We start from the raw sequence: 21227 nt of genomic DNA on the forward strand, positions 1-21227 counted from the left end.
CTTCTTTAACACTTCTCTCGTTCAGCCAACCAGGCGCAATATCACCCCTTCGTAGAAGCCTATTTATTCTCTTGTGTGAGTTGTGCTTTTGTGGCCCTGGCATTTCAGCAAAACATGCACTCAGTTTAATAACAAGCATTTGCAATGCAATAGGTCTCGCATTGTTGAAAGTTTAAGCTATTGGCGCTGCGAAGGATAGTATTTGTTAGATTTAAAAAAAAAAAAACAACAACAATGGTGTAGTTTTAAAGCGCAAATAACAAAAATCTCCCTTTCAATAAAAACAAGTAGAAACGTCTGCTCAGCTGCAATCTTTCTCTTTATAATTGCATTAAGGGTGTAGTACCTTATGTGGCTAATAAAGGTCCCTTTACAACTCCACAGGAACACCCAGTAACAGCGTGTGATACTGCACCCTTTCCTTGCTTTGTGAATTTTCTTTAATTACTTATGTTATGTTACTGCTGAGATATTTCTTGTTTAAAAAAAAAAGTCCAACCAACATTACCTCCTCGTTAGTCTTCCTCGTCACATGATTTACATAGTGAGCTTTAGCTCCACAACAGAACCCTCCAAAGCAAAAAGAAAACACCTCCCACCCCCTCCCAACATGGCCGACCAGTCCCACCTGACCTCTATAAGAGGCGGACCGGCCCAACCAACAGCCTGTTTTTTTTGTTCTGCGCGATTCTCTCCAGAGGCGCTGTTCAGGTAAGATGGGCCGGCGTAAGCTGGCCCTTGGGGTTTAGGGTGGAGGACCTGCTCTAGCGGTCCCTGGTGCCTTAGGCCTACTAATCCCCCCCCCTCTTCCTTCCCCCGGTCCTGTGGGGCCGGTTAGGTGCTGCTCTAGCGTGCCAGGGGTTTACAGGGGGGGGGGCGGCCGGGGATGTGGGGTGTTTGGCATTCCCTTGTATCCCCAGGTCGTTACTAATGGGCCCTGGCCACTAAGTGGGCTTTGGGTCCGGCGCTGGGGGTTCTCCTGTATGTATGCTGGGGCCCCGGTTACCTTTGAAACGCCTGGCGTGGGTCCTTGGGGCTCACGCTGTCTAAGCAGTGGACTATACCAACGGACCTGATATTCTCGTCCCGGTGCCTATTCCAATGATAGATATTTACAAAAAGGGGTGGTGAGGGACAGAGTCTCTGAATTAAGCAGAAAGCTCTCACCCAGTCAAAAGATCAGGGCTAGATCCAACACCGTTTTTTAGCTCACTGCACCATCCCAGTTTCAGAACCTGGCTGTATGCAAATTAGTCTGTTCCTGTCCCAGTGCATGATGGGAACAGGACAAACCAAACTACAGAAGCCAATTCTTACACTGGGAAGGAAACAAGCTCCCGGGGACCGGTTTCTGGCATTACAGCCGTCTTCGGCCCGGTTTGCTTGAATAGATAAATAACGGTGATGGATCAAGCCCTGATCTTTGGACTGGGTAAGAGTGGTCTGCTCAATTCAGACACTCTGTTCATCACCACCCCCCTTTTGTAAATCGATTTGGCCACTATAGGTGTGGCAGGGTATACTCAGACATGAGTCCCTTTCTCACTGCTCCATCAGGATTCAAGCAAGCCGGGCCGAAGAGGCTGAAATGCCAGAAACCGGTCCCCGGTAGCTTGTCTCCTTTCTGGTAAAGAATTGGCTTGGTAGTTTAGTCTGCCCTGTTCCCATGATGCACTGGGCCAGGGACAGACTGATTTGCATATAGCCAGGTTCTGAGCTGGGATGGGGCAGTGAGATAAATAACGGTGATGGATCAAGCCCTGATCTTTGGACTGGGTAAGAGTGGTCTGCTCAATTCAGACACTCTGTTCATCACCACCCCCCTTTTGTAAATCGATTTGGCCACTATAGGTGTGGCAGGGTATACTCAGACATGAGTCCCTTTCTCACTGCTCCATCAGGATTCAAGCAAGCCGGGCCGAAGAGGCTGAAATGCCAGAAACCGGTCCCCGGTAGCTTGTCTCCTTTCTGGTAAAGAATTGGCTTGGTAGTTTAGTCTGCCCTGTTCCCATGATGCACTGGGCCAGGGACAGACTGATTTGCATATAGCCAGGTTCGGAGCTGGGATGGGGCAGTGAGATAAATAACGGTGATGGATCAAGCCCTGATCTTTGGACTGGGTAAGAGTGGTCTGCTCAATTCAGACACTCTGTTCATCACCACCCCCCTTTTGTAAATCGATTTGGCCACTATAGGTGTGGCAGGGTATACTCAGACATGAGTCCCTTTCTCACTGCTCCATCAGGATTCAAGCAAGCCGGGCCGAAGAGGCTGAAATGCCAGAAACCGGTCCCCGGTAGCTTGTCTCCTTTCTGGTAAAGAATTGGCTTGGTAGTTTAGTCTGCCCTGTTCCCATGATGCACTGGGCCAGGGACAGACTGATTTGCATATAGCCAGGTTCTGAGCTGGGATGGGGCAGTGAGATAAATAACGGTGATGGATCAAGCCCTGATCTTTGGACTGGGTAAGAGTGGTCTGCTCAATTCAGACACTCTGTTCATCACCACCCCCCTTTTGTAAATCGATTTGGCCACTATAGGTGTGGCAGGGTATACTCAGACATGAGTCCCTTTCTCACTGCTCCATCAGGATTCAAGCAAGCCGGGCCGAAGAGGCTGAAATGCCAGAAACCGGTCCCCGGTAGCTTGTCTCCTTTCTGGTAAAGAATTGGCTTGGTAGTTTAGTCTGCCCTGTTCCCATGATGCACTGGGCCAGGGACAGACTGATTTGCATATAGCCAGGTTCTGAGCTGGGATGGGGCAGTGAGATAAATAACGGTGATGGATCAAGCCCTGATCTTTGGACTGGGTAAGAGTGGTCTGCTCAATTCAGACACTCTGTTCATCACCACCCCCCTTTTGTAAATCGATTTGGCCACTATAGGTGTGGCAGGGTATACTCAGACATGAGTCCCTTTCTCACTGCTCCATCAGGATTCAAGCAAGCCGGGCCGAAGAGGCTGAAATGCCAGAAACCGGTCCCCGGTAGCTTGTCTCCTTTCTGGTAAAGAATTGGCTTGGTAGTTTAGTCTGCCCTGTTCCCATGATGCACTGGGCCAGGGACAGACTGATTTGCATATAGCCAGGTTCTGAGCTGGGATGGGGCAGTGAGATAAATAACGGTGATGGATCAAGCCCTGATCTTTGGACTGGGTAAGAGTGGTATGCTCAATTCAGACACTCTGTTCATCACCACCCCCCTTTTGTAAATCGATTTGGCCACTATAGGTGTGGCAGGGTATACTCAGACATGAGTCCCTTTCTCACTGCTCCATCAGGATTCAAGCAAGCCGGGCCGAAGAGGCTGAAATGCCAGAAACCGGTCCCCGGTAGCTTGTCTCCTTTCTGGTAAAGAATTGGCTTGGTAGTTTAGTCTGCCCTGTTCCCATGATGCACTGGGCCAGGGACAGACTGATTTGCATATAGCCAGGTTCTGAGCTGGGATGGGGCAGTGAGATAAATAACGGTGATGGATCAAGCCCTGATCTTGGGACTGGGTAAGAGTGGTCTGCTCAATTCAGACACTCTGTTCATCACCACCCCCCTTTTGTAAATCGATTTGGCCACTATAGGTGTGGCAGGGTATACTCAGACATGAGTCCCTTTCTCACTGCTCCATCAGGATTCAAGCAAGCCGGGCCGAAGAGGCTGAAATGCCAGAAACCGGTCCCCGGTAGCTTGTCTCCTTTCTGGTAAAGAATTGGCTTGGTAGTTTAGTCTGCCCTGTTCCCATGATGCACTGGGCCAGGGACAGACTGATTTGCATATAGCCAGGTTCTGAGCTGGGATGGGGCAGTGAGATAAATAATGGTGATGGATCAAGCCCTGATCTTTGGACTGGGTAAGAGTGGTCTGCTCAATTCAGACACTCTGTTCATCACCACCCCCCTTTTGTAAATCGATTTGGCCACTATAGGTGTGGCAGGGTATACTCAGACATGAGTCCCTTTCTCACTGCTCCATCAGGATTCAAGCAAGCCGGGCCGAAGAGGCTGAAATGCCAGAAACCGGTCCCCGGTAGCTTGTCTCCTTTCTGGTAAAGAATTGGCTTGGTAGTTTAGTCTGCCCTGTTCCCATGATGCACTGGGCCAGGGACAGACTGATTTGCATATAGCCAGGTTCTGAGCTGGGATGGGGCAGTGAGATAAATAACGGTGATGGATCAAGCCCTGATCTTTGGACTGGGTAAGAGTGGTCTGCTCAATTCAGACACTCTGTTCATCACCACCCCCCTTTTGTAAATCGATTTGGCCACTATAGGTGTGGCAGGGTATACTCAGACATGAGTCCCTTTCTCACTGCTCCATCAGGATTCAAGCAAGCCGGGCCGAAGAGGCTGAAATGCCAGAAACCGGTCCCCGGTAGCTTGTCTCCTTTCTGGTAAAGAATTGGCTTGGTAGTTTAGTCTGCCCTGTTCCCATGATGCACTGGGCCAGGGACAGACTGATTTGCATATAGCCAGGTTCTGAGCTGGGATGGGGCAGTGAGATAAATAACGGTGATGGATCAAGCCCTGATCTTTGGACTGGGTAAGAGTGGTCTGCTCAATTCAGACACTCTGTTCATCACCACCCCCCATTTGTAAATCGATTTGGCCACTATAGGTGTGGCAGGGTATACTCAGACATGAGTCCCTTTCTCACTGCTCCATCAGGATTCAAGCAAGCCGGGCCGAAGAGGCTGAAATGCCAGAAACCGGTCCCCGGTAGCTTGTCTCCTTTCTGGTAAAGAATTGGCTTGGTAGTTTAGTCTGCCCTGTTCCCATGATGCACTGGGCCAGGGACAGACTGATTTGCATATAGCCAGGTTCTGAGCTGGGATGGGGCAGTGAGATAAATAACGGTGATGGATTAAGCCCTGATCTTTGGACTGGGTAAGAGTGGTCTGCTCAATTCAGACACTCTGTTCATCACCACCCCCCTTTTGTAAATCGATTTGGCCACTATAGGTGTGGCAGGGTATACTCAGACATGAGTCCCTTTCTCACTGCTCCATCAGGATTCAAGCAAGCCGGGCCGAAGAGGCTGAAATGCCAGAAACCGGTCCCCGGTAGCTTGTCTCCTTTCTGGTAAAGAATTGGCTTGGTAGTTTAGTCTGCCCTGTTCCCATGATGCACTGGGCCAGGGACAGACTGATTTGCATATAGCCAGGTTCTGAGCTGGGATGGGGCAGTGAGATAAATAACGGTGATGGATCAAGCCCTGATCTTTGGACTGGGCAAGAGTGGTCTGCTCAATTCAGACACTCTGTTCATCACCACCCCCCTTTTGTAAATCGATTTGGCCACTATAGGTGTGGCAGGGTATACTCAGACATGAGTCCCTTTCTCACTGCTCCATCAGGATTCAAGCAAGCCGGGCCGAAGAGGCTGAAATGCCAGAAACCGGTCCCCGGTAGCTTGTCTGCTTTTTGGTAAAGAATTGGCTTGGTAGTTTAGTCTGCCCTGTTCCCATGATGCACTGGGCCAGGGACAGACTGATTTGCATATAGCCAGGTTCTGAGCTGGGATGGGGCAGTGAGATAAATAACGGTGATGGATCAAGCCCTGATCTTTGGACTGGGTAAGAGTGGTCTGCTCAATTCAGACACTCTGTTCATCACCACCCCCCTTTTGTAAATCGATTTGGCCACTATAGGTGTGGCAGGGTATACTCAGACATGAGTCCCTTTCTCACTGCTCCATCAGGATTCAAGCAAGCCGGGCCGAAGAGGCTGAAATGCCAGAAACCGGTCCCCGGTAGCTTGTCTCCTTTCTGGTAAAGAATTGGCTTGGTAGTTTAGTCTGCCCTGTTCCCATGATGCACTGGGCCAGGGACAGACTGATTTGCATATAGCCAGGTTCTGAGCTGGGATGGGGCAGTGAGATAAATAACGGTGATGGATCAAGCCCTGATCTTTGGACTGGGTAAGAGTGGTCTGCTCAATTCAGACACTCTGTTCATCACCACCCCCCTTTTGTAAATCGATTTGGCCACTATAGGTGTGGCAGGGTATACTCAGACATGAGTCCCTTTCTCACTGCTCCATCAGGATTCAAGCAAGCCGGGCCGAAGAGGCTGAAATGCCAGAAACCGGTCCCCGGTAGCTTGTCTCCTTTCTGGTAAAGAATTGGCTTGGTAGTTTAGTCTGCCCTGTTCCCATGATGCACTGGGCCAGGGACAGACTGATTTGCATATAGCCAGGTTCTGAGCTGGGATGGGGCAGTGAGATAAATAACGGTGATGGATCAAGCCCTGATCTTTGGACTGGGTAAGAGTGGTCTGCTCAATTCAGACACTCTGTTCATCACCACCCCCCTTTTGTAAATCGATTTGGCCACTATAGGTGTGGCAGGGTATACTAAGACATGAGTCCCTTTCTCACTGCTCCATCAGGATTCAAGCAAGCCGGGCCGAAGAGGCTGAAATGCCAGAAACCGGTCCCCGGTAGCTTGTCTCCTTTCTGGTAAAGAATTGGCTTGGTAGTTTAGTCTGCCCTGTTCCCATGATGCACTGGGCCAGGGACAGACTGATTTGCATATAGCCAGGTTCTGAGCTGGGATGGGGCAGTGAGATAAATAACGGTGATGGATCAAGCCCTGATCTTTGGACTGGGTAAGAGTGGTCTGCTCAATTCAGACACTCTGTTCATCACCACCCCCCTTTTGTAAATCGATTTGGCCACTATAGGTGTGGCAGGGTATACTCAGACATGAGTCCCTTTCTCACTGCTCCATCAGGGATCAAGCAAGCCGGGCCGAAGAGGCTGAAATGCCAGAAACCGGTCCCCGGTAGCTTGTCTCCTTTCTGGTAAAGAATTGGCTTGGTAGTTTAGTCTGCCCTGTTCCCATGATGCACTGGGCCAGGGACAGACTGATTTGCATATAGCCAGGTTCTGAGCTGGGATGGGGCAGTGAGATAAATAACGGTGATGGATCAAGCCCTGATCTTTGGACTGGGTAAGAGTGGTCTGCTCAATTCAGACACTCTGTTCATCACCACCCCCCTTTTGTAAATCGATTTGGCCACTATAGGTGTGGCAGGGTATACTCAGACATGAGTCCCTTTCTCACTGCTCCATCAGGATTCAAGCAAGCCGGGCCGAAGAGGCTGAAATGCCAGAAACCGGTCCCCGGTAGCTTGTCTCCTTTCTGGTAAAGAATTGGCTTGGTAGTTTAGTCTGCCCTGTTCCCATGATGCACTGGGCCAGGGACAGACTGATTTGCATATAGCCAGGTTCTGAGCTGGGATGGGGCAGTGAGATAAATAACGGTGATGGATCAAGCCCTGATCTTTGGACTGGGTAAGAGTGGTCTGCTCAATTCAGACACTCTGTTCATCACCACCCCCCTTTTGTAAATCGATTTGGCCACTATAGGTGTGGCAGGGTATACTCAGACATGAGTCCCTTTCTCACTGCTCCATCAGGATTCAAGCAAGCCGGGCCGAAGAGGCTGAAATGCCAGAAACCGGTCCCCGGTAGCTTGTCTCCTTTCTGGTAAAGAATTGGCTTGGTAGTTTAGTCTGCCCTGTTCCCATGATGCACTGGGCCAGGGACAGACTGATTTGCATATAGCCAGGTTCTGAGCTGGGATGGGGCAGTGAGATAAATAACGGTGATGGATCAAGCCCTGATCTTTGGACTGGGTAAGAGTGGTCTGCTCAATTCAGACACTCTGTTCATCACCACCCCCCTTTTGTAAATTTATTCCAATGATAGAGTCACTCTTTACGACTCCACTACGCATTTGGATCCACTTTCTCCCTGCACGCGTTAGTGCGGTGCGTTTCCCTGGTAGTCCTGTCTGCTGAAGAATCGCTCAGTGGTGGTGCGCATACTTTGCATGTAGGAGGCGCCGGGTTCAATCCCCGGCGTCTCCAGTCTTTTACCATATACGCATCACAGTGTGTGGCCCCAGGCCATGCCCCCGTGATTTGGCCTGCCTACGTGTAACATGCCTCGCACGAGGCAAGCTATTTGTTACCCGGGTGATGGCGCCGGACCTTAGTCACTCTTACCATTACACGTGGGACATGTTCTTGGCTATGCCCCAAACCGCTCTGTCTTTTTATGCGCTGCTAAATCCGCGCGCCCTGCCCCTCGCAGGGCGCCTGCGGCGGAAATCAGAGCCGGAGTGACGCGCTACATTTAAATCGCTTCGGCGCTTGCCTATACCGTTGTTCTTCGGTACTACGAAGCCTAGCTGCGGACTGCACCTACCTCGTCGGTCGGCGGGTCCTCGGAGGCTCTGCTGGTCGGACCCGGGTGTTTGGTCTGCAGCCTCGGATCACGGCGCTGGTCGCTTCCGCCTCCTGACGGGGTTTTCTAGCATTTCCTGGGTCCCGCGGCTGGTTGCAGCGCGGGGGTTGGCTACGGGTGCCTCCCGCCTCTTGGGGGCGGGGCATCGCTCGGCCAGGTGCGGCCTCTGTAGCGGCCAGGGCTGTAGGTTCACTTGCAGGCGGCAGGCGTGGCGGCACGCGGAGCGGTGCTGACGCCCTTAGGGTACAGGGTCCGAGGCGCTGGAGCTCACAGGTGAGGCTTATGCCGTTGGTGGGTCTGCCCCCACGAAGGATCCGTTCCTGCATGGGCATTGATGTTTGTTTTGTTGGCCACCCACTCCGCTAGTGTCTGCCGTCCTCGGGCGGCTCTGCTGATGCGGGGAATTGTCCCCGGCGCCTGGGGCGCGTTCAGGAACGGCTGTTCCGGTTGTCATCCGGGGGGCCCGTGTTTCCCCCGCGGACTGTGCGGTCTGGGGCGTGGAGCCAGATTGCTGGCTCAATGGACTGATGCGTCCTCTTCAGGATGCCATACTCGACCTCATAAAGTCCTGGCCCCTCTTCCGTCACCATCGACGGAGCCTCCCCTTTCCGGAGTGGCTCGGTGCGGCTGCATTTTTTACTCCATGGGGGTACTGAGGTGCTATAGCTCAAAGGTAGGTCTTGTACCTTTGGTGCGGACAGCCCTCACAGGCCAGGGTTCGAATCCTGCCAGGGCTGCAGAGCTATCCCAGGGTGGTTTGGCCCGGGTGCCGGGGTCGGTCCCCTGCCGCGGGGGGTCTTCAGTTCATGGGGTGCCAGGGCCCGTTTTTTTTCCTCGCCTCGGTGCCCTTCCCACTCGTGGCCTCCCATTCTGCTTCTCGGGGCAATGGCGTGTGTTTGTCGCATGCACGACCCCCACGAGGCTTAGGTTGCCTTGCCTCCACCTGATTGTGCCAGAGGGTACCACTGCGGCATTGGGCCGTTCCGCCCGGTAAGCGCCTGGTCTCGTACGCTCTCAGTAGAGGAGCAGGGTCGGGCCTGGTTGGTCCCTGGATGGGAGTCGGCCTGGGAATACCGGGTGCGGTTGGCTTTAGGCATTCATTCCGGCGCCTTGAGACCCTTGGGGGTGTTGTGCGCTTTTCTTGGGTCGCTTACGCGACGGAAGTTTTTGGCGTGGCCCCTGTGCTGGGTGGTCACGCGCCAGGTTGTGGAGAAGTGTGGCTCAATGATTAGAGCAGCAGACCCTGATGCGGAGGTCTAGCCCGGGACCAGTGTTCAATTCCCCGCCTCGTCGGGTCTTGGGCTCAAAAATTCCACCTACCTGATTGTCCTCGCCTCGGGGCCTATTCCTACCATGGAGTCCCGCTCTGCAACTCGGGGCAATAGCTTGCTTAATCTCCAGGAGGGCCCCCACAACGCTAAGGATGCCTGGCCTCCACCTTGTGGGTGCCCAGGGGTGGACGCCTCACAGGGAGAGCCTGGAGGGGTTCCACAGCGGTATTTTACGTCCCTAGGGGTGAGGGCGTCTCGCCTTCTCTTGGGATGGGGCCCTTCGACATTTCCCCCGGATTTCGGGGTGTCAGCCTTCACGTGGGGTGTTCTGGGCTTCCGGGCCCGGGTTTTCGAGTGCTCGCTTCAGCAGCACTATTACTAAGATTGGCTTTTCCCGGTCTCGTGCTGGTACGGCCGCTCCCGTTTTGTTCGCCCCTTGATCCTGGCTTTCGGCCATCTCCCTCCCTGGGTATCCCGGGGGGGGGGGGGGGGGGGGGGGGGCTGTCGCCTCCGTTGCATCCCTTCTTGGGACATTGCTGTCAGGGGTCTTGGGCTCTTTGGGTTTACTGGCCGGTGTCCAGTCTTGCGGTTTTCCGCGGGATCCGCCTTCTCGGAAGGTTAGGGTACCTTCTCCTTCCCTTGTCTCGCCTGTGGATTTTTTCTGGGCCCGTGGGTGGGGACTGTGCTCCTGGCCCGCCTGGTGGAGCTTCTTCGCCGGGTGGGGGTCTGGGTGTCCCCTGTATGGACGTATGGTTCTTCTCGGCCTCGTCGTTTTCGTGGGTGAGGCGTCTCGTCAGGCGGTGTCTCGCCTCCGTCGGCTCCCTGCACTTTGTGCGGTGGTCCCTTCGGCCCCCGTCTCGGGCTTGTCCTCCTTCGGGGGTCATGTGCCTGGTCCCGGTTCTTCCCTCTGGTTCTTTCGGGGGGGGTATGGCCGGGGCGTTTGGGGGTCGTTGGGATCTCCTGAGTTTCGCAGCTCCTCGTGCTTCGGGGGCTGCTGGCAGTCCTCCTGGCCTGCCGTCTTTTGCACCAGTGCTTCGGGGGTCGGTCGGCCTGCCGCCTGTCCTGTCCCTTCGGGCGGTCTTTCACCCGGGGTCCGCCTTGATGGGGCCGGTTCGACTGTGTCGGTTCTGGCCTTCGTTGCCTGGTCTCGCCCTGACCCCGGTGGTGTTTCGGCGCCTGGGGCATCGACTCGGTCTGCCTCCGGTGGCTCTGTTCACGGAGGGGGTCTCGGTCCTCCTGCCCAAGTTCTAGTCTCTCCGCCCGGGTCATTGTGGTTGCCCTGTCTTCCGCTTGACCTTTTCGGTCTACTGTACGCGTTTCCCCCGTACCCTCTGTTATCGCGGGTCCTCTGCTGGATCCGCTTGGGTGCTCGCTTCGGCAGCACATACACTAAAATTGGAACGATACAGAGATGATTTGCATGGCCCCTGCGCAAGGCTGACACGCGTATTCGTACTGCGTTCCATAAATGCCGGGCCGGGGTGCTCCTGGGTGCTCGCTTCGGCTGAGAGTGAACTACTGTTGGAACGTTACGGTGCAGTTTGACAGGGCCCCGGCGCATGGTTGGCGCGCGCATTCGGGTAGCGTTCCTGTTTGGGTTCCCGGCGGGGTCCGCCGCCCCTGGTACCCTCTCCTTTTGCGAGCTGGCGGTCCGGGCCTACGGGCGGAGCCCGGTTCTTCCCGTTCCGTGGTTGGTCCGGTGTCAGTGTTGGCCGGCTCCTTCGGCTGGCCTGACTCCGTCTGCAGGCCTGATTCTGGCGCGCTGTGTTGCCCGCGCCTCCGTGGACCCCTTGCGGGTCTTGTATTTACGTGGCTCCTTCTTCCCGGGGGGCCCGAGGGGCTGCCTTGCGGGCCTTCCGCAGTCCGGTGTTCGACGGGCTGGTTTCCCTGGTGGCTCGCTTGGCTCCGGAGTTTGTTTCTCCGTCGCCCTCGGACGCTCTACCTGTCTCCCCCTTGGGTTCTCTCTCTCGTTCTACGAGCTCTTCAGGGTCCGCCCTTGGTGCCCCTGGCCTCGGTGGCTTTGCGGTTCCTCACCTTTTAGGTGGGTTTATTCCTGGTGGCAGGGTGTCTGCTGGGCGGAGGGGCGTGCGGGGGTCGTGCCTCCGCGCCCCTCCCTTCTTGCGGGTTTTGCCGGACAGGTTGTCCCTCCGGCGTGTCCCCCGTTTCCTTCCCGGGGTTCCTTCCCTGGTGTACCGGGCTCGGGTGGTGTCTTTACCGCCTTTTCCCTGCCGACGAGGTTCCTCTCTTGTCCGTGCTGGTTGTCCGGTGTGCGGTTTTGGTTTCTCTTGACCGCTCGTCGTCCCTTTCCCGGTGGGATGGCCTATTGGTGTCTTTTGGGTCCGGTTCGTTCGGGCCACTAGCCCTCTCTTTCCGCCTTGGTTCGCCGGCTTACACAGGCTAGCATCCTTCCCTACGCTTCGCTGGGTTCGGTGGATCCGGCGGGGGTCCAGGGTCGGTCCGCGGGGTGTGGCTCTGTTCCCTGGGCCCCCTTCATGGGTGTCTCCTCGGTGGAGTTTTATCTGGCTTCGGCGTGGTCGTCCCCCGCCTGGTACGTGGGTCTCTGGCAGTCCCGGGGGGACTTCGCTGGGGCCGTTCTGAGTGCTGGAGCTGCGACTCCTGGTTGGCCTTCTTTTCCTGGAGGTCTTGATTTCAGGTTTCCTATGATCCCTGTTTTCTTTTCATTTGTACTACATCAACCTTGTGTTGGTTTCTCTGCATCACCGTGTGGTGTTGTTCTTAGGGTGGTCAATGAAGCCTTGTTGGCTTGGGTATTGGCTCACTATGTAAATCATGTGGCGAGGAAGACTAACGAGGAGGTAATGCCCCGGTTACTTACCGGTAATCTTCATTACTCCGAGTATAGTCTTCCTCGCCACATGAGTTCCCTCCCCCCCTCCCTGTCTGGCTATCGGCTTCATTGTTTGCTTGGTAGATCAGGCTGTTGGTTGGGCCGGTCCGCCTCTTATAGAGGTCAGGTGGGACTGGTCGGCCATGTTGGGAGGGGGTGGGAGGTGTTTTCTTTTTGCTTTGGAGGGTTCTGTTGTGGAGCTAAAGCTCACTATGTAAATCATGTGGCGAGGAAGACTATACTCGGAGTAATGAAGATTACCGGTAAGTAACCGGGGCATTATCATTTTCATTACCAATAGCTCAAACTTTCACTAATGTGAGAACTGTGGCATTGCAAATGCTTGTTCTGCTTGCTATTTAGGTCTTACCTGCTGACAGCCTGTTGTAAAAACCCTTTTGTGGACAATGCCAATATTTACAGTGGGTGTGAGCCAGCCCATTGCTTACCATTTGTTGACTTTCTTGTTAATATGATTCTCTTGCTTCCTGTTCTATGGCTTTTCTTCTTATTATTTTTTTAACATGTTTACTGTCATTTTGTAATAAGCATACAGAATCCAAGACATTACCTCTGCTAGGCCATCTAATCAACATACAAGTGTCATGCACATCAAAATCATGTCAGGACAAGTGATTAAGTGTCAGATACAAACCCTGCAGGGTCAACTCCAGGAGAATCCCAGAAGCGCACAACACACACCTCTCAACACCAGTTCACTCGTACAGGCCCTCCCTGGATCGTGTCCACTAATCCGGCTTATGCAGAGCCTTTGGAATTGCACGACTGCTAAGTCTCATGTGGTCCGTAAGATATTGGGGAAGGAGAAAACTCATAAACAAACTTAAATAAAAGAAAACCTAACTGTCTGAGTTTGCATGTAGCCTGTTAGCACTGAAAAGTATCAGGGGAGGTGCAGCCAGGAAGTCTCTAGCATGGCTTTTCTTCCTCTTGTTGTGTTTGTAGCCACCATGAAGAATAGCTTCTTTACAATGTTTTCAAATGGATGACTTCTATCTTTCCAATGCTTCTGTTCAAGGATCTACTTCTTTCATTTTTTCCAGCACTTCTTGGGAACGCATGCGCATTTCTTGTTCTCTACTTCGTGGGCTGCTCTACTCCTCACGTACCCTCCCTCACCCTCTCTGTGATGCCCCCTTTCTTTGTTGCTCATCCATTGAGTTTCCCTATCCCTCCCTCTTTTGTGACTTTTTTAGTTTTTTTTATTGTTTCATTTTGGTGTATTTTCCCCCCTCCCCAGGTTCCTCAGTTGCTCTCCTGCCCTACCCTGAAACCCTTGATAGATTGTGATAAAGCCAACACTGCAGATTGGTTTTGAGAGGTGTGTAGTAGAGCTGCACACCTTTGCTGAAAATAAACTAACCTTATAAAACTGGTCTGTGTCTGAAAGCTCAAGAAACAGAAGTCTAATTCCGTTACTGTATGTCGGAGGTTATGGGGGTGTTAAGAGAGAGTGGTAAACCCAGGGGAAAATGCAGACCACTGCAGCCACTACATTGGGGGAAGTGGGCCAACCTTCTGGTGCCCCCATTCAACCTCAGGTCTAGGAATATCTACAACACAGGCGCGTCTCAGGGGTCTTTCAATATATTCTGCAGTGGGGCTCATCATTTTGTGTTACACCAGTGGCTGAAGCCCCTCCCGTGCTCAGGTATATCTTCTAATATTTTCTTGCATATATATATATTGCACTTTTCTCCAGTGGTGGCCCGTAATGTGCAAAAGAGATGAGGCAGGCATATACACACGCACACTCTTTCACACTTCCATACACATACTCATATCTGGCCTATACACACACCCCCATTCACAGCAGGCACACACTCAAACATTCATACATACACACACACACACATATGTAAGCATCCAACATAAAAAAAATAATAATGGGCTGCGGTGGTGATCTCTGGTGGCAGGAGGGAAGCCTCTGTTGTTTCCTGGTGGTTTGGGGGTAAGGAAGGGACAGAAGGGAGATCCTGCCCTCTCATATGATTGGCTGACTTAGTCAAAGGTCACCAATGAGAGGTGGGCTTTCCTTAGCTTAGTAGGATATGGTCAGTGAGAACTTCTGACCCCACCCCACTTTGTGACGAGAGTCACTGATCAACACTAGGCACTGGGCACGTCATAGCTTAAATCAAAAGCACCCAGGTCGAAGTCTATCAATGAAGTTCCCCCTTATCTCGAGGGGAAGCGGGGGCGGCTCTAGGCTCATGGATGGCCCTGGGCAGGGAGCATAGGTAGGGGACCCCGGAAGAGGAGGTCCGTGCGGGGCGGAGCGAGGAGGCCAGTAAAGAGGGGGGGGTCAAGGTGTTTGGAAGTGGAACAGAGCCGGAGGCCGCCAAATCCCTGCCAGGGGCCACCACGCAAATATGTATCCACCCTGAAAGGATTATTATATTAAGGCTATATATTGGTGTGGTGGCCCCTGGGGTTTGGTGGCCCTGTGCAGGTACACAGCTTGAACATGCCTAAGGCTGCCCCTGGGGGAAGGGCACAGAAGTCTTTGCTAGGCTGAGGAGGCCACGCCCTTCGGCCTGTGGTATCTTCAGCGCGGCACATTTTGGTCCAGATGCCTGCGCATTTAGCCTCACATGCCCACACATGGAGTGTCTGACAGCCTGACCTTTGCTCAGCGTGACAGAAACTCTTCCTCCAACGGAAAAAGGTGGAGGGGCAGGGACCCTCTGCCCTTAATGACAGGACAGGGCTGCACATATCATATGTGCTTGCTGTTCGTCAATAGCGCCACTGCACTGGGGAGATGCGGACGGAAACTGTGGTTTGTAACCGGCCATAAATGACTGCACCCATGCTCTTTGATTACAAAGAGAGTCCTCTTTTTTTCTCCAAACGGCATGTACACATGGGGCTTATTCATTGATGTGACCTGTCACATAAGAATAAAATGCAAATAAAGGATTGGATATGTTTGTTTTTATTTGCACTAGTTGTGTAAAGTAAGATAACCTTGAAAATTGCTTCCCTGGATATATGTTTTTCAATTTAGACTGACATAGAAAAAAAGAGAATCCTGTCATCTGTTAGCATTACATTGTACTATTTAACCCCTTCCTTGCTCATGACGGAACCACTCCGTCACGAGCACGGCTGTGCTGGTGATGGAGTGGTTCCGTCACGGCGCGGTCGCCCCGCCTACGCGGCGTCAATTCTGCGCCTGCGCGGCCGTTGCATTGTGCGCCCGTGGCTCGTGACGGAGTGGTTCCGTCACGAGCATGGCGGCGCCACGCGGCCCTCCTACCCCCCCAGGGCCGCGGCGGTAAGGGGTTAAGTTCAACATACAATCCATACAATTGGCCTGATTCACAAAGGTAAACTTACACTTTTGTGTACATTTACTATTGTTTTGGAATTCACAAACTACGAGTTGCTCGCACATGATAAAGTTAACACACGAAAATCATGGTAAACCCACCCTGCCTGGACACACACTTCCTAACATGCACAAAAACAAATGCATCGGTGTATGTATATTATGCTCCTCATTTTTGCTTAAAAGTAGCAATAGTTCAGCTGTAAAAGTCTCCCATTCTCATTTACAACAATTCATAGTTCGACAAAGTAGGTTCATGCAGAAGACCTCTGGTGCAACTTTGGTCGGGAGCACCACGAACAACATTTTTGCGGAAGTACTCTAATTTCGAATCACAAATAATATGCGTACCTACATGAACTGCAAAACCAGCATTTGGTGCTACATTTTAGCATACAATGAATACTTGTGTCCTTTTTGTACGCAAGAACACATTTCTCATTTGACACTGAAGAGAGGAGGAAACACAGAACTGCTCATAATTGGAAGGAACGGAATTCTGTGTGGCTGCAGTTGACATAGCAAATGACTATTTAGCCATTTTAATAACTTGGAGTAAATTGTCTATCATGTGAAGGCTATCAGATTGGTTTCAGTAACATGGGCATTCTTCTAATGAGAGATTGGACGAGGGTAATGGGCAGCCCTTGAAAAAGCGCAAAGTCTCAAAAAGTGTTGGCTATGAAGAATACTTTGTTTGGACATTAAATAACTTAATGTTGAAGAACGGTCACAAATTTTTCTGTTTTGTGCCGTGCGCGCTTGGAGCAGTATCATGTATACCATATGGATTATGCTTTGGATAATAAATGTGGTTGCATATTACAACATATTACGTCTATATCCTATAACCCCCCTCCCCCAAGTGTTTCTATTCGTTTTGTACATTATCAAACTTGGGGGGGAACTAGGGTGTTTAATGGGTAAAATGCCAAGCATGAACCTGGTTTATCCACATTTTACACAACAATATGTGCTCAAGTTAAACAAAGCTGGTGCTTTTGTTTCACTAAAATGTCAACCCAATTATATTGGGCTTACATGAAGAGCTTTGCATAGAAGACCCTGTGGATAGTATTCATCACAGCAATTGGTACAGTGTGAAAGGGAATTGAAAGTTAGAGTACTGGGGGCCTCATTTATGAGGCTGTGCATCACTTTTACGCCGCCGGTGCGTCACTTTTTGTGACGCACCAGTGGCGTAAAAAATGCACCTTGTTGTGCCATATTTACAAAGTGACGCATCTAGGTAGATGCGTCACTTTGTAAACCCCTGCGCCACATTATACCTGCGCCAGGTATAATGTATGCAAGGGGGGCGTATTAACGCAAGGAAGGGTCGTAGAAGTGACGCAGTGAAATCTATGAGATTTCACTGCGTCACTTTAAGGACGCTGTTGCGTCAAAATCTTTCGCCTGCCTCACAGCAGGTGGAAGACTGACGCTGGCCCTTTCACATGGGGCTTGCCCCATGTGAAAGGACGCACTGCTGGAGTTGTGTCACTTTTGTGACACACTCCAGCAATGCGTCACTTTTGCGCCTACAGATACGTCAGAAATACTGACGTGTCTGTAACTCCTTGCGACATGATGCGTCATACATTCAATATGACGCATCAGGAATGTCGCAAGGAGTGTGCACTGAAAAGTGACGCATCGCTGCTTTCACGCAGCGATGCGTCATTTCTCATAAATGAGGCCCTGGATGTATACACAGGTCAACCATTCATTAACCACTTGACTGCTCAGGATTTTCTCCCCCCACCCCCAGTAACTAAGCACTTTTTTGAATATTTGATGTAGCTCACTCTTAAACCTTCAGAACTATATTCCCCACCAAATTTGCGTTCTTTTTTTCCAGCATGCTGCGTATTTTAATGGTATTTGTTTGTAGATTTCCCTGGAGAAAAGTGAGAAAATACCTACAATATAATTACCTTGTGTTTTATGGGGAAACATGTGAGAAAGTGCTCTGTAAGAAAGCATATATTTTTTTCCCTAAAAATTGCATCAATTAAAGTTTTGCCAATCTGGAATAACCATCTACAAGGCTTTCAGGAACAAGCAGAGTTGTATACAAAACATTCTAACCACAGTCTTAGAATTTTAGTGATAGGTAGTCCATTTACTTTTGTTATTTCAGCCTACTTGCAGCTTGTGGTTTAGCAGATGCTGAACCAATGGTTGATCCTGAAAAGCTAATAATTTCTGAAAAAGTAGGCAGCACATTGAATGCAGCAAGGGGAAGTTTGACTTGATTCTTCAAGATGTTACCAAATAAATTCATTTTTGAAATAAACATGAATATAAATAAGTAGGATAAGTTAGCTATTGGTGACAATATTTTTATCTGTGATTTTTTTTTATGCCATGATTTACAAAAGCTATACACCATTCCGCCTGTCAGACCCTTCTGCTTGCAAAGGTGTAAAGGGTTTATCATTTTCTAAACACATGAAACCCTCAATCATTATCTGAGCTGTAACTTATAATGATTTTTTATTGTGTATCAATTAGGTGTGAGTGGAACTCACACAGTTTAATGGAATTCCTGGGTGTTACTGAAAATCACTGCAAGATTCCTCTGAATTCTGCCAGTGGATGGAAGATATGCAGCTCGGGCTGCTCGCTCTCCAATTTTGCTCTTGCAGCACGAGCAACGCTGAAAATAGGTGCCAACAGCCCCATGATTTGCTCAAGAGCGCACAGTCTTCCGAGTTGATTTTGATGCTGCTCAAATAGAAAATCTGCTTGAGCAGCAGCAAATCTACACAAACGGCGGTCCTGTGACCGCGACCAATCGCAGTAGAAAATCGCATTAGGGGATGCCAAATCTCACTCACATATTCTGGAGCCTTGAAGGTGAAAAAGATCACTACATAACATTAATTGGAATTTGGCCAGAACTCTAGGGCATATTATCAAGGACCGGTGTTAAAATTATTGCTGTTTTATCATGTTGGGCTTCTATGGGAATTAACAAGGGCGTATTACCCCCAGGTCCCTCCGTCCTCGACACCTTCATAATAAACAAGTGAAGATGTCCATCTCCCGACAGAAAAAAACAACAAGAGGCATGCTGGGACACTAATACTGCCCCTCCCCCCGGGAGTACATAAACAGTACTTACCCAGCAGACCTCCTGTTCTTTTTTTCTGTCTGTCGACAGAATGGTTGGTGTGCTGGTGCTGCTCCTGCTGGGCTTGAGTGGCTTCTCTTCTTCCCCCCCGCCCTGCTGCCTGGCTGTTTGGGCGCGGGGTTCCCTGGACTGCCTCCTGGCCTGCCGGGCTTGCTGGGAGTCAGTCTGTCTTGGAGCCGGTGTTCTGCTGTGCACTTCGTGCACCTACCGGTCCTTTGCGGCTGGGGCTGGAGTTCCCGGGACGTTGCTTCTGGGTCGAGGGCTCGGCTCCCCGAGCCTGGCCGGGGAGGCGTGCCTCGCTGGATGTGCTCCTGCCGGTTTCCTGGATTGCTTGCTGTTGGAGTGGGGGCCTTGTTCCTGGGGTTGGCCCCCACTCTGGGTGAGTCCCACTTGCGGAGTTTATGTTACTTTTGCTCTTGCGCTGCTTCTTGGCGCCCTGTTTCCATGTTGCTGGTGCTGCCCGGTCCCGGGGATGGCGGCTCCGGCCGCTTTTGCACTCCGTGCTCGATGCGGGGCATGGACTGGCCACGGATTGCTTTGCTGGTTCCCCTCTGACTGTTGGGGTTTGGGACTTGCACAGGACACGAGCCCCGCCCGGGTCCGGGCGTCTGCCGCGCTCCCGGTTCTGGTTGCCTTGCCGGTATAGTGTGTGCGTTGTTTGGCCTCGCTTTTGCCTGCTGTGTCCGTGTTTTCTCTCCTTTTGCAGGTTCCTTGCTCCCCTGGCTGCGGAGCAGCGGCACCACGGATCTTCCCGGCGGTTCGAGGGGCTGCTGCAGGACAGAGTTCGGTGGTTGGTGTAACTCTGTCGTCTTGTTGCCGTTTGCTGGTCATTCACGGTGACGCGCCAGGATTGTGGGGGGGGGGAGAGCCCGATATTCTTTGGGTTTGTGACATGGGGCCTCATGGGATGCTTTCTGTGTACCTTTGTACACAGAAAGCATCTGTTCTTACTACGCCCTGTTGCCCCGCTGCTGGTGTGGCCATACGGTGGCCGCTTGCTATTGTTTTTTGCCCTTGCACTGCTGTGGTCTCGTGCGCTGGGGTACCGTTTTTCTTCCCTGCTTTGTCACGGGAGGACGGTGGTGTTTGTGCAGTTTTTTCCACAGGGTTGCGGTGGGGGCCTTGTAGAGCTGAGTGGCCCCCGCTCTGGCTGTTTTCTTCCCCTTTTTTTCTGCTAGGGGATCCTGCTGCCCTGCTGGTGTCTGGCCTGCTGTGGTGGCGGGCGGCCCTTCTTCCCTTCTTCCTTTGGGATGTCTGCTGCTGCCTTTGGGTGCCCCGCGTTGCTTCCTTCCTGTGGGGGCTTGGTGGGGGGTGCTTCTGTGTGCCTTTGGTCGCTCTGCTGTCCTGGTGTTCGGCCTGCCCTTGCTGGTGTGTCTTTACTTCGTTCTGTATTTGGCCTGAATTGCTCAGTCTGTAGAGCATCAGCCTTTTGATCTGAGGGTCCTGGGTTCAGGTCCCTGTTCAGGCACCACGTGTCCGACCCTCCATGTGCCTTTTTGTCTTGTGCTCATGTTGTGCCGTCTTGTCCGGGCGGGCCCCCTGCTCCTTCCTGAGTCATGCAGGGTTGTGCTGTTGGTGGATGCTACTGGGTTAGTTCTGCTGGTCGCAATCCCTATCGCATGTGTCTGGTGCCCTCTCTGTCTCTTTTCGTCCCTTTTTGGCCCTGGCCTTTCCACGCTCGGCCTGTTGGGTTTCGGGGGTTGGTGTCCCTGGGTTGCCGTTCTTTTTTGACGGGCTGCAGGTGGGTTTTGTGGCTGTTGGTCTCGGGCACTGGGGTGCCGTGTTCCTTTCCCTGTCCCTCGCCTGTCTGTAGGTGTTCTGGGTTGGCTTTGGCTGCTCGTGCACCTGCGCCCTTCCCTGATCGGTGCTGCTTTTTCCATGTGCCGGTGCGGGCCTTGTTTTGCTGTTGGTCCCCGCTCTGGCTGTTTCACCCCATTTCTCTTCGTGGGCTGGTCCTGGTTGTGGGAGCTGGCTGCCCTGGCTTTGCCGTGTTCGGGCCTCTTGTTCGCCTGGGGGTGCCGTGGTTTGTGCGGGGACCTCCTCCTTGGGGTGCATGCGTTCGGCGCTATGCTTCGTCCCCTCTTCTTTTTTGGCTGGTCTTCCTGCTGCTTCCAATGCCCACGCTGCTTGCTTCCTGTGGGTGCTCGGTGGGAGTTGTTCTGTGTACTCTGTTGCCCCCTCGCGCGGTGGTCTGGTGGGTGCTGGTTGGCCTTGCCCTCTGCTGCTCGTCTGTTTGGGGGTGGCTTCTTCGGTGTCCTTCTCTGTGGGTGGCCTTCTCTCCTCGGAGGGCTGGCTGTGGTGGCCTTGCTCCGGTGGCGTGCCCTGGCTCTTCACCTCCGCTTCCTGGCTTCTTTCAGCTTGGTCGGCTGCGCCTGGT

At 52.2% G+C, this 21227-nt stretch overlaps 1 protein-coding gene and 1 non-coding gene across 4 annotated transcripts in view; both read left to right on the top strand.

Moving 5' to 3' along the window:
• Positions 1-21227, top strand: part of SYTL1 (synaptotagmin like 1) — a 444266-nt gene that overhangs the window by 266828 nt on the left and 156211 nt on the right. The gene's annotated exons all lie outside the window — the stretch shown is intronic.
• On the top strand, positions 10874-10980 carry LOC147732718 (U6 spliceosomal RNA). Its single transcript, XR_015308805.1, has one exon. It is a non-coding gene; the product is annotated as a U6 spliceosomal RNA (small nuclear RNA).

The sequence above is a fragment of the Lissotriton vulgaris genome, chromosome 2_1 (assembly GCF_964263255.1).
Source record: "Lissotriton vulgaris chromosome 2_1, aLisVul1.2, whole genome shotgun sequence".
NCBI lineage: Eukaryota > Metazoa > Chordata > Amphibia > Caudata > Salamandridae > Lissotriton > Lissotriton vulgaris.